Here is a 14,021-nt window from a genome sequence, read left to right on the forward strand (position 1 = left end):
CAAAATTTTGGAATTTTTTGACAAAATGTCGTCATATCATTTCAAAACATGCAACTTGGGACATTGGAAATGGCAAAAAAACTCTTTTTTGGGAAGATTCCTGGAATGGGCTTCCTCGTCTTGAAACGTATAACATTTCCAATCAAATAGTAAACCTCCTCAAAGAGAGATGGGGGACAAAAGTAGGAGATTATGTGGAACATGATCCAACAAATGAGGACACTCCATGGAAATGGAAACCCCTATCCAATACTAACATTTCTATAATTGATCAATCCAAGCTAGAAGGTATCCTCCAAGACTGGAAAATCCATCTTACTAACAGAGAAGATAACTTAAGATGGGCTCTATCTAATGATGGAACATCTAAAGTTAAAGAAGGATACAATGCGATCCTCAACTCTCAAAGATGGGAGGAAATCAACATCCCTATGAACCTCTGTTGGGATCCTACCATTTTGCCCAAAGCAAGAATATTCCTATGGGCAGCTTTCCAAAACCATATTCTCACTGCTGATAGAATAATTAAAATGGGATTCCAAGGTCCCTCTAGATGTTCTCTATGCAACAACAACAATGAAACAGTAAATCATTTACTTTACCAATGCAGCTTCTCTAATGAATGCTGGCATAGGATCAAGAGAAAACTCAGTTGGACATCGCCACTTCCTGAGACTTGGAAGGATCATATCAATGGATGGCCCAAAAGAAAAGAGATAAACATTTATGATAAAATTTGGAATTTCACTCCTGCAATTGTAACTTGGGAATTATGGAAAGAGAGAAATAGAAGAATATTCAATAACACTGAAATGAAAATCTCTCAATTAGTAAATAAAATGGAAATAGCCATAACTGAAGTCTTAAATAATTACCTTAGAGTTACTCCTAAACAGGAAGGCACTTTTACAACTTGGGATGCAGAAATCAAAAAACACTGGCCTCAGTTAATTAATCCTCCATTATATTACAATTCCAAGAATACCTTAGCACGAAAAGAATGCAAATGGGAACCACCGCCTTAAGGGTGGAAAAAACTTAATTTTGACGGAGCCTCCTATAGAAACCCAGGGGTATCTGGATCAGAGTTTATCCTAAGAGATCATCTAGGACAATGGATTGTCAAAAAAGAAAAACCCCTAGGTATTACAACCAATAACTTGGCAGAATTAGAAGTAGTAAACGAAGGACTTTCACACTGTAATAAACATAAAATTAAAAAATTAATAATCAAAGGAGATTCACAAATCATCCTAAATGCCCTTAGGAAAAGATCTACTCTGAATTGGAAAATCAACTCTAAATTAGAAGAAGTAAATAAAAAATTAGATAGAATAGAAGAAGTTATTATCCAACATATCTATGGTGAAGGAAATTGTGAGGCGGATAAGTTGGCTAATGAAGGAGCAAATGGAAACGACATCCTTTTAATTAATCAAATAATAAACTAACTAATTAATATTTTTAAGAACCCTAACAATACTCAAGTTCCATGTACTTTAGGACATATAAGCATAGATTCATATAAGATTATTATATAATAAATAAATTATTAGATTCATGTATAGTGGGCTATATGAAATTATTATTAGATCCTCACAGCCCTCATGGTAAAAGGCTAAAACCATAGATTAGTCCTCAAGCAGTCGAATATTAACTTGAAATGGAAGGGATAACATATTGTTTTCAGAACAAATAAATTCAAGATTAAAGTTTGGTATAAGATTTTGAATTTAACCCTACGAATAACTTTGAATTTTTCAAACCTCTTAATAAATAGATCAAAATTAGGTTTTTGAACTTTTAGGAAACTTGAAAGGAACTTTCTAGAACCTCTAGAAGCTCCTCAAATTCTCTAGAACCTTCAGCCTTTATACTAAGCTTAATCTGCATCCCCAGTTTCTCTCTACCTCACCTCAGCTGGAACTATGGAAGCGTTCATTAGCTTGTATCATGCAAATGAAAATCGAACTATGGCATTTAGGGGGAATATTACACCAGAACGATGGACTCAGATCCTTAATCCAGTTGATGACATGACAAGAATTGCGATTAGCAGGGGAATTGGTGAAAGCATTTTCAGGTATGAATACACATGGAGAACAAACAATGATATTATAGGATCATTCATAGGTTGCATGATAAGGGCAAAAATTGATAAATGGGATACTATTCGCCTCTGTTACAATAGTTTCAATCCTGTATGGCTAATAGGATTGGAAGAGGCAATAATGAGTATCGATAACAAAAATCGCATTCCTCTTCCTGAACTTTACATGGCCTTACCTCCTAGAATTCTTGATACCAATTTACACCCCACTCACCCTGTTATCCTTATACATGACCCTCCCACCTTCAACAAGGAATGGGAAAACATGGAGACAAGCATCCACTTTCTGTTGCGATGGAGAGGAATCCTTGAAGATAATAGCCAGGAATGGCTTCTTAATTATCTCAAATCTACCAAAGCTTACATAGATCCGGGTTTAGATCTTGATAATCTTCCTTCACTTTCCTTCTGCACTCCCAATTTGGACAAATCCAGTAAAGCCAGAACAGCTTATGTGTTTCCCCCCAATTTCCCGTCAAAAGATTCAATGGATATCTCAAAAATTATCATGTGTTTAAGGAGAAAGCTGTAGAAGTAGAGTAATTCTGTGTGCTCTCATTTTGAATCTCTCAAAACAGGTTAGATAAGAGAAAGTTTTGATTAAAATGTAGAAGATTTTCCTTAACCAACAACTCATTGAAACTTTGTAGAACTTAGGTTGTTGGAAATAGGGTTAAATATATGTATATGGATAAATATGTATAGGTTAACAACATATGTGAGAGCTGATAAACTCATAGTAAATCCTCTATTTTGTGGCATCCTTCTCTGCCCCATATTATAGTAAAACAATCTTATGGGATAGATATAACACAACATGATTAATTGACTAATCTTAAGTTTTAATTTGAACCATTGAGGCATAAATTGATCAAGCTATTAATCATCTTGTTTCTGGTATAAGTTTTTTTCTTTCACTTCCTATTTTTACTCTCATGCTACTACTGATTGCTGAAAGGTTTCTATGCGGACAATGATGCTATATATGTGAAAATTCACTCACAACTTATAATAGCCCTTTTGTATCTTCATTTGTTATTACCATATAGGCCTTTTTCAGCACTTAGTCATTACTTGATATAGTTTTGAATGGATAACAGAATGGTAAGGGTTTGGTAATAACTATGTAGTCTAGAAAAGAGGAACACATGCAATTATATGTGGGGCATTGATATATATATGTCAGTAAGTAAGCATGTATATATGAGTGTCAACATAGATAAATGGATGTTATGCTAAAATATAGGATGTGAAGTTATTACAAATCTCCACTATAAATTGTTATCTTTTTCTCTGATCTAGTGACATCAAATGGATCTTAATACGGAGCATGAAGGATTAAATAATTCATACAAAAATAATAAATATTAAATGTTCCAAAATCGAAGGATTATGATATTATCATGAGGTATTAACCCAAAACTTTATATTGAGATCTAACAATACTAATTCCTTCTTTATGGAAGTATCTCTTGTCTGGTTTTGTGTTGAAGCAAACAGGTTAAAAGCAAGTTAAGCAACAATTGTCAAAATAATCTTCTTGGTACTCGTCATTTTATAACAGAGGCCCATGAGATCCATTGGAAAATACCATATTTGTAAATTGTATGATAAATGATTCAAAGTGGTAATTGTAAAAGTGATATTAAAACATGATGTAATTTTTGGGTATGCCCCTAAGATATATGTAAAATAAAGGACATTGTCCCGGGCAAGACTGGAGGTTTTCTTCCCCGTTCCTTCCTACCAGTGCCCATTTGAACGGTGGATATGTAAAAACTTATATTAATAAATAAAATTAAGGCTTTTGCCGTTTATTGATAAATTTTTAAAATAAAAAAAAATAATAAAAATAAAAAATATTATTGTCATTGCAAATTTAAATTAATTCTTCGCACCTATCTTCTTTACAACTTATTATTGTTTTTCTTTCTTTACTTCTTTATTCAACAATTTCTTTTTTATTTCAATTACATAATTTCTATATTCTATAAATAACACCCATGAAACTCTTATCCACCATGATAAAAATGGTACACTCATCTATAAATCACCACTTAACACCTTTTATAGAAATGAAAAGTTTTTCTTTGAATTGGTCTTAGGTGGTGTTTTTTTTATGTGGTTAAGAGAATTAAAAGAAAAACCTAATTACTTGAAGAATTAGTTGAGGACACTACAAGAATCAAAATAAAGGACTATATTGTTTAGTTTCTAATGTAGTATTCAATTGCTTTCTCCTATACTTACTAATTATAAATAAATTTTATTTTTTTAAAATATCAATGTGAAGTTCAATCAAGTCAAAAAAATCAAACTTAATTTTATTATTTTACCTTTCTTAGATAGACATCAAACTAAATGAAAAATAACATGAGTACATGTAAATTTTGTTAGGATTAACCACAAACATAAATAAGAGTTACATGCAAGTATACCTAATATCAGAAAATAATAAATCACACAGAAGAGAACACAAGACACAAGGATTTAACATGGTTCACCCAATCCTTGGGCTACATCCACCAACAACAAGTCCAATATTATTATCCAGTGATTACAATCCGCAATCCCTTATAACTCAATACTGACGCACGAAGCTACAATATCATCATACATTGTGAAATCCCTAACCCTAAGCCATTTATACAAGACTTTGCTGCTTACAAAATTAGGGCTAGAATAAGTCATCTAATAAAAAAACAACAACCAACACCTTTTACAATAGTAGAGTCATTTTTGGCTTTGGGACCGCTACCCCTGAAAATCCCCATGTGGGGGTGTTCCCCCTCGATCCCAACCTATACTGCGATAGGGAGCACACTTGGGGCACTACCCCAAGACCCTATCTTGGGGGTGTTGCCCCCAAATCCTCTTATAAATAATCTGGGGGGAGGGAAACTGTGTCAAATAAACCTCTGAGTCTGATTAGGCTCCACATCACAACAAATTTCACTATTACAAACTCATTATTAGAAAGTGCAACTTTGATAGATTTTATTAATTGTTAAATAAACTTAGTTCAATTAATTGAGATAAAACAAGATATAAAATTTTCTTAGTCTATTCTACTAAATATCTTCTCCCTATCATACATTTCATAAAGTTTTTATCAAATAAAATATTGAATTTTATCTCTTAATAGGTCATCGAATGTGATCTAGCAAAATGATAACGAAATCAAAGATATAGTTAAATCCAAAAATCATCTCCTTATCACATAGAAACAAATGGGCAATACTCATTATATTGATCAAAATGTGAAAAAAATGATACAATTTTTTTTACTAATTTTTATATTATAATCTAAAAATCACTTCTATTGCTAAAAAATAACTTTTTTCTCAAAAGAAATACTCTAATAGATATAAAATAAAATTTAAAATGCTCATTATAAAAAAATTACATACTTCAATGAAAATTATGGAGAATAGGTAACGTTTTTGGAAGAATTTTTAATATGAAATGATATTTTTTCTACTGAATTGAAAAATAATAAATATTTTAACTAAAAAATAATAAAAGCATATTAATGAAATAAAGTCAACATTTTTAAGTTATTCCTTGACTAAGTCAAGGGTTTCATTATTCCATATAGAAAATTATTATTAAAAATATTGCTAGTATAGTAGAATATTTTGAAATCAATGCAAACATTCCAAGAAGAAATGTCTTGAAAAACTTCATCATTTATTTTGAAGTAATAAAAGAAATCTAAGCATTAATGATTCTATTGATTTGAGGAAGAGAAAAATTAAACAATATCTCTAATAGAGTATTAGAGATAAACATTGTAGCTACAATTATAATAATACAATAATATTACTATAAAATGATTTACATAAAGGACAAGGGATATGTGGTTGATTAAACAAACTTACTGTTTTATTTCTTTTTCAAAGATAAATATTTTGTTTGAAAAAATATGCTTATACTTGTCTAACCTATCAAATTGAGTTTCTCTTGTAGCTTGCAACTCAATGCTGCATCTTCCACCCATCTCCACCAGTGTTGAAAATCCCTCTAGCTAGTAAGTGGAGAAACATAATAAAGGGCTAACCTTTTCAATAATATTTGAACTTGGTTCTTTCCTAGCCCCAACTGTCATATGTAAAACCTCTATGGTGTTCTCCATTAGTAGAAAACCTAATTGCTCCTTGAATGAAAATAAAATTCATAAAATGTAGGGATTGATCCATCTTATTCTTCCTACCATTGATCTCTACCTCAAATAGATGATTGATAAATGACTTTTCCACAACACATTTTTAAATTGTTGCCACTTTTCCAAACACATTTTAAATTGTTGTGACACCCAAAATTAAAAGGTCATCAGAAGTTGGAAAGATGCCAACATATAACAATGATGATTTTGATGGTTTCCAACATATAATAGCATATGGGATAACTAGAAATTAGTTTTATGGTGAAGACTTGTGGAAGGAAAATTAGGGAAAAATATATGTTCTTTTGCATATTATGTAGTATATGTTAGAGTAATAAAGTTTTTTCTTATTAATTAAATCATATTGAATTAATTATTAGGTCACTTATTATCTCTAGTTTACTTAAGCTAAACTTTGGGTATATAATAATTAATTCTTTTATTAATTATTATCATGCAACCTAGGCTTTATCTTTTAGAGTTTTGATCTCCTTTATAAGGATTGATCTCTTTGTAATTATTCATTCACTTTTGATAACAACAATTTCTCGTTTTGCTCATCAAGAATGTCTCATCTGTGGATTTGGGAATTCCAGCTTCCATAGCTTTTGCTTCCCTCTTTCTGTGATAGGTGTTTTCATGTAGGTGATTCTTAGGAGGTGCGAGGTTGATCTTTCATCAACTTCAACATGGTATCAGAACTCCAAATCTTCATGCCCCTATTCTATTTATGAGAGGTTTGGCTTGGCTTTCAAATCTGTATTTTTTCTTTTAGAGGGTTCCATTTTTCAAAGGTTTTTTATATTGGATTTGGGGGGTCACCTTTTTTTGGTGCCCTTTGAGCCCAAACAAACCTCAATGTTGAGCTCGGCGTACCCAAGAACCCTTATTTTCATATAAAATTTGTCCAATTTGGACACATTTGGAATTTGAGGCAAAAATATATTGCTCCTAGATTGGGCACATTTCCTGACATGACAATTTTGTGATTTTCAAAATTTTTTGCTAAAAATTTGAGGTTTTTTGGCATGAAAATCGAGATTTTTTTTCTCTCAAAAATTCTAGTTTTTTGCATGGAAATTAAGATTTTTTAGTGTAAAAACTAGGAATTTTTGGCACGCAAATCAATATATTTTTGGTATGCAAATCAAGATGTTTTGGTATGCAAATTGAGATTTTTTTTGTATTCAAATCAAGCTTTTTTGTGCAAATTGAGATTTTTGGACATAAATTGAGATTTGTGGCACGGAAATTGGGGTATTTTGTTATGAAAATTAGTGTATGTTGGCACAAAAACTGATGCAATCCATGAAATGTCCCTTTAATTGTTTTGTATGATATTTCCAACCTCTAATCAGATGTTTAAGATCAAACAACCAATCTTTCAAAGATCCACCAATTTCTCAATAAACCCCAAATCGGGTATGCCGGAAATAGTGTCAAAAACTTCATAGCTTCACATATTATTAATAAATCTGAAAGTGGACATTTTTAGAAAAATTTGAGCAGCATAAAAGCCTATAAAATGATATTTCTAGATCTGTATAACATGCACAGAATAGCTCCCAAACAATGGACAAAAACAATGCTCATCGGGCTCCCGAAAATAGCACAAAATAGCCCAGAATCACCACAAAAACTTAATAATAAATCACAGAAGTATAATCACATCCAAATACATATATTCAGCTCTATTTCAACATTTAAAATTCTTATATACAGCAGCAACCCAAACTGATATGAAATACTCAACTGGAAACACCAAACTCTTACAAAAAACACACCTGAAAATTCACAAATCTGCACTATTCAGCACAAAGGCAAACTCTGCATGAGCATGCACATGGAATGGATTCAAACTCCCATCCTTAGCCTTCCTAGAAACCTGCAAGCTCCCATTCTTGGGTCTCTCTGGAAACCTGCAAACTCCCGTTCTTGGGTCTCCTTCTCCACAGGTTTGGCAGCCTCTAAAGAATAACAAAGAAATGAGCAAAATCAAGTTCTAGAATGAGCCCAAAATGCTTCCAAACCCCTTAAAAGAGGGCATAACCCTAACTCACGTCCAAGAGGGGTTAATAAAACATATTTTAATAATAATTTTCATTTATTAGTCCATTCGCTTCCAAAGATTATCCCCTTTTGCTGAAACTTCACCTTTTTGGGCCTGCCTGCCTTAGCAAAGATTATTATTTTTAATTATTTGAAAAGGGGACATGAAAATTTCTCCCCTACCAAATATTGCTTGTCCTCAAGCAATGGCTGAACAATAAACCAATCAATCCACATGGATCCCAAATGTAGTCATGAACTATACTACTGCCAATTAACACAGGCCCCTGCAATATCCTCAACAATATGAACAAGAGGAATCCATAATCAAACTGACAATTATAGCTCAACCAAACTCCAAAATCACCACTGCCACAGTCAGGAACCCACGATACACAAACTCTTAGAACATTAGAACTCAAGTAAAGTGGAAAAATCAAACTGCCAACATAGTAAGTACCATCAACGCATCCCACTGGCCTATATGGAATGTACAATCCAACTCTATAACAATGGTGAATGCCCTCACATGAAACTATACCAAGTATGGAGAATCCACACACTGTACAACTCCTGTAGTCAACACAACTCTGCAAATCACTGGCCACTATCTCATAACCATAACTCCCATGCACCCTTGATGGTGAAAAGCCATCACAAGATAAATCGCAAGAAATGGAACCCAAACCAAGTTTGTCTACCATCAACTCCTCAGCACAAGGATCAAATGCTAACTGATGTACATACCCTGCAATATAATGTTGATAAAAAAAACCAACCTCAGTCAACAACTCACCATTAACAAGTGATACAACCCACTGTGACTGATCACCAGCTAAGTCAAGAGATGTCATAGCCAAAGGAGTAGAATCAATAACAACACCTACTGAAGCATCACTCCAAAACTCCTGCTCTAAGTCATGTATTATCAAGCTGTCAATTGCAGGACCTATCGCCATGTCGTGCCCATCACAACTCTCATCTCGAGGCATCAAACTATCCCATAACTGATGATAAGCACTAGGAACCAAAGTACATCTCTGTATCATCATCTCATCAACATGGTCATCAAAGGTGAATTGATGAGCATACCTCACAATGTAATGTCAATAGAATGCGCCAATCTCAGTCAGTGGCTCAGACTGCAATCCAGATGTAACTAACTGCAATTGATCACTAACCAAGTTGGAATTGACTGCTACCTCTGAAGACATCAGCAAGGGAGTAGTATTACTAGCAGGAACCATGCCAACTGTCGGCTCACCAACATCACACATGGTCTTTGATACATCATCTCTAGTCTTTGTGCCATTAGTACTAGAGGTCACCACCATGTCAGGCATACCACAACAATCTGTTGCAACACCCAACTCAACTAAACCTAACTCTAGTGGGGACAAAACCGATGTGCCAATGTTAGTATCAAGGATGGATGCATTCCCATCTCCACTATCTTTAACAATCTCGACCATGGACATCCTTGGATCACCAGACACCATAGCTTGTGACTATATAGAATCTGGTAAAGACTGTAGTTGCTCTAACTCCATGGACACCTTAGCCAAATGAAACTGTGACTCCTTGAAAGCCAACTGTGTACTCTCAAGAATCTTAGAAGTCACCTCAAGCTGCTGAGTAAGCTCACTCACCTCATCTTCCTTGGGCAACAATGCATCATATGCTATACTACCCCACTCCATAAGATAATCTCTATCGGCTACCAACTACATATAATCATGTCTCAGAATCTGGATAGCCTCCCATAAAGAGTGGAACTCTGTCAAGGAAAGATAACTGCCTCCCTGCTCATCACTAGTAGGAGAACCCCATCCATAAACTGCTAACAATTGATGAGCAACATCAAAATGTTGGCAAGCGATAGCAATGTCTCGCTCACTAACTCTCAATTGATTAGACACATGATGGCACTAGCTTGACTGTCTCCTACAAACCTCCTCTGATGCACTTTATTAAGGAGTATCCTCAAAGTTACTAGTCTCTATATTATTACCATCCATATCATGTGAATCAACTCTAAAGCTCATATCAACAAACGGAGTATCAAAAACTATAGTAGTGCTGTCTAACTCCTTTGTACCCAAGGAAACTAAGTCTTCAAAATTGCCCACTGCATCCTCCTGGATGTCATCAATGCCAATATGATCCTGGGACTCATCTATACACACTGCCAAATATGAAAGATCATCAACACATTCCAGCAAGTCAGGTCGACTAGATATATGAACAAAGCCCAACACCAGTGTATAAAAACTAATACCAACATCAGACAAGCTGCTAACACAAGAAAAGACAACACCATGCAATCTACTAATCAAATCCATGATAGCACCCAAACAAACACTGCTACCAAAATGTGTTAAAGATCTCCAGTCAACTGAATCCCAAATGCCAATATAACAATCTCGAGTCCATATTTGTAAACTAGAATTAGCAAGTAACTCAAGCAAAATCCTCACTTGAGTAATATGACCAATACCAACTAACTCCACATACCTGTCATGATGAGATAATGTAGTCACAATACTGTCTTCACTCACCTTCAGCTAGCGGGATAAATCATGTGAAGTACTACTAGCCTCAACCTCATGTGACAAAGCATCTAACTGTGCCTGGTACTCTCTCTCAGAAAAGTCATGAATGCTCAATGTCTGCTCATCTCTAACAGGTATCTCACCATCATGCACAATAACATCCTCATAATCATCATCCTTGAGGTCAAATCTATCTATCACTATTTGACTAAAATCATCAAGTGTAGTTACCTGATCATGACCTTGAGTAGTCATTCCATGATACCACCAATCATAGGCTGCATCTTCCAAGTGTAGACTTGTAATTTGAACAACATCACTCTCCTTCATGGGATTAAGTGTGAAGAAGGTCTGTAATTTTTGTAGCCATGCTCTAGCTGAAATTTTATTTGTTCCATCAAAAGTAGGTGCTATAAACTTGCTTATTTTATTTTTGAGCTCTCTTCCACTTATGTCATGCTCCCTTTTGTACTCTTTCTTGGGCATCAAAGTGTTCATCATATCCAGATATTCTCTAAAAAGAACTAAACTGTGAAAGTCATCATCTAAACCATTGTAAGTAGCTCTTAATGCAATCAAGTTACCTGTAACCTCTTCCATGGGATTAAGGGCTGGATTTGGCACTGGTGGCTCATCTGCATGCAGAAAAATAGTTTTTGTTGATTGAGAGGGTGTGAGTTTCAGATTTCTTGACTCCTCTGAAGTGCTCCCTTTCTCATTAATAGATGCAACTCTTTGCAATTTTTTTGTCAATATTCGCAAAGCCTCTCTAGTTTCTGCCAAACTATCCACTATTTGCTTCTGAGTATTTTGGATGTCTTGGAAGAATTTCTTTGCCATCTCATCTAGATTAGCCATAATTTTTCCTTCCTTGGATTTTATACTTTTACTTTCAACTAGAGGTTTGATCAAAATTTCTTTATTCTTTTCTCGCTGTAAATATCTCTTTTCTCTTTCACTTAGTTGAATGCAACCATAAATTTTGACATGCAGCTGATTAGAAGCAACATGCAACCACCAAATTCACCAAGAACTAACACGCAAATGATTAGAAGTAGAATGCAACCATAAATTTTGACATCCAACTAATTGGAAGCAACATGCAACCATAAATTATGACATGCAAGATTTGGGTAGTTATCAAAACTGACATGCAAGATCTGGGTAGTTGTCAAAACTGACATGCAAGATCTGGGTAGTTGTCAAAACTGACATGCAAGATTTGGGTAGTTGTCAAAACTGACATGCAAGATCTGGATAGTGTCAAAACTAACATGTAAGATCTGGGTAGTTGTCAAAACTGACATGCAAGATCTGGGTAGTTGTCAAAACTGACATGCAAGATCTGGGTAGTTGTCAAAACTGACATGCAAACTTCTACAAACCCTCAGGCTGGCAAGATCATGGCTCTGATACCACTGAAATGTCCCTTTACTGGTTTTGTATGATATTTCCAACCTCTAATCAGATCTTTAAGATCAAACAACCAATCTTTCAAAGATCCACCAATTTCTCAATAAACCCCAAATCGGGTATGCCAGAAATAGTGCCAAAAACTTCACAGCTTCACATATTATTAATAAATCTGAAAGTGAAAAATTTTATAGAAATTTGAGTAGCATAACAGCCTATAAAATGATATTTCTAGATCTGTATAACATGCACACAATAGCTCCCAAACAATGGACAAAAACAATGCTCATCGGGCTCCCGAAAATAGCACAAAATAGCCCGAAATCACCACAAAAACTTAATAATATATCACAGAAGTATAATCACATCCAAATACATATATTCAGCTCTATTTCAACATTTAAAAGTCTGATATACAGCAACAACCCAAACTGATATGAAATACTCAACTGGAAACACCAAACTCTTACAAAAAACACACCCGAAAATTCACAAATCTGCACTGTTCAACACAAAGGAAAACTCTGCATGAGCATGCCCATGGAATGACTTCAAACTCCCATCCTTAGCCTTCCTAGAAACCTAAAAACTCCCATTCTTGGGTCTCCCTGGAAACCTGCAAACTCCCATTCTTGGGTCTCCTTCTCCATAGGTTTGGCAGCCTCTGAAGAATAACAAAGAAATGAGCAAAATCAAGTTCTGGAATGAGCCCAAAATGCCTCCAAACCCCTTAAAAGAGGGCATAACCCTAACTCACGTCCAAGAGGGGTTAATAAAACATATTTTAATAATAATTTTTATTTATTAGTCCATTCGCTTCCAAAGATTATCCCCTTTTGCTGAAACTTCAAATTTTTGGGCCTGCCTGCCTTAGCAAAGATTATTATTTTTAATTATTTGAAAAGGGGACATGACAATTCACCTCTACTTTCTCTTTTGAATCTTTTTTGACCTGCTTGTGGTTATTTGGTCATAACTTGCTCATCTAGAGTCTATTTTTCACAAACAAGATATCGTCGGAAACCTAATTTCGAACCTATCATGATGGTACATTTCAATTTGACTTTTATTACTATTTGGTTGCTACTATATGTAGTCAAAGTCAAAGATTCTATTTTGCACTTCAAGAGACATATCTTGAGACATTCTATTTTTTAGATTCTGCTCTAGGAACATCCTGTTTAGTTTTTTGTTTTTTGTACTCTGGTGGATATATTGGCTATTTCAAGTTTGGGGATCGATTTTGTTGCTTTAGATAATTTCTCATGGGTTCTACTATCTCTTTTATCAAGCTCATGTCTCTTTTGATTTTGGTTGACATCTTTTTGTAGTATTTTTGCAAACACACTGAGATAAAGTGCCACTCTATTGCATTTTGAGATCTTGCACATCTTTATGTTTTGTTGTACTCACACTACATTACAAAGTTCCCTATGGGGTTTCATGTTCGCTATATTCACCATATTCCTATGTTAAGTGAGTGCTCCTTCTACGACATTAGCCTCATGATGTGTTGATGACACGTGCCATTATAGGTGTTTATAATTCTTTTGCACTCTCGATGTTCTTGGTTCTTCTTTTTGCCAAAGATATTGCATTAAGTTTTAGTGTTCATGTCTTACCTCTTAGAATTATAGGGGGTTATGTCAATTCTATTTCTTTCTTGGTTAAATGGAGTATGCTATGTATTTAGTAGTTGACCCTATGTACTAGGCGGTTGTAGTGGCTAGAT

The 14,021-nt window shown here is 34.4% G+C and overlaps 1 pseudogene; it reads left to right on the forward strand.

Moving 5' to 3' along the window:
• Positions 1-1,928: 1,928 nt before the first annotated feature.
• Positions 1,929-14,021, forward strand: part of LOC149564196 (aspartyl protease family protein 2-like) — a 54,536-nt pseudogene continuing 42,443 nt past the window's right edge.

Source organism: Cupressus sempervirens, chromosome 4 (assembly GCF_028749045.1).
Source record: "Cupressus sempervirens isolate cs-2001-9-10 chromosome 4, ASM2874904v1, whole genome shotgun sequence".
Classification (NCBI taxonomy): Eukaryota; Viridiplantae; Streptophyta; class Pinopsida; order Cupressales; family Cupressaceae; genus Cupressus; species Cupressus sempervirens.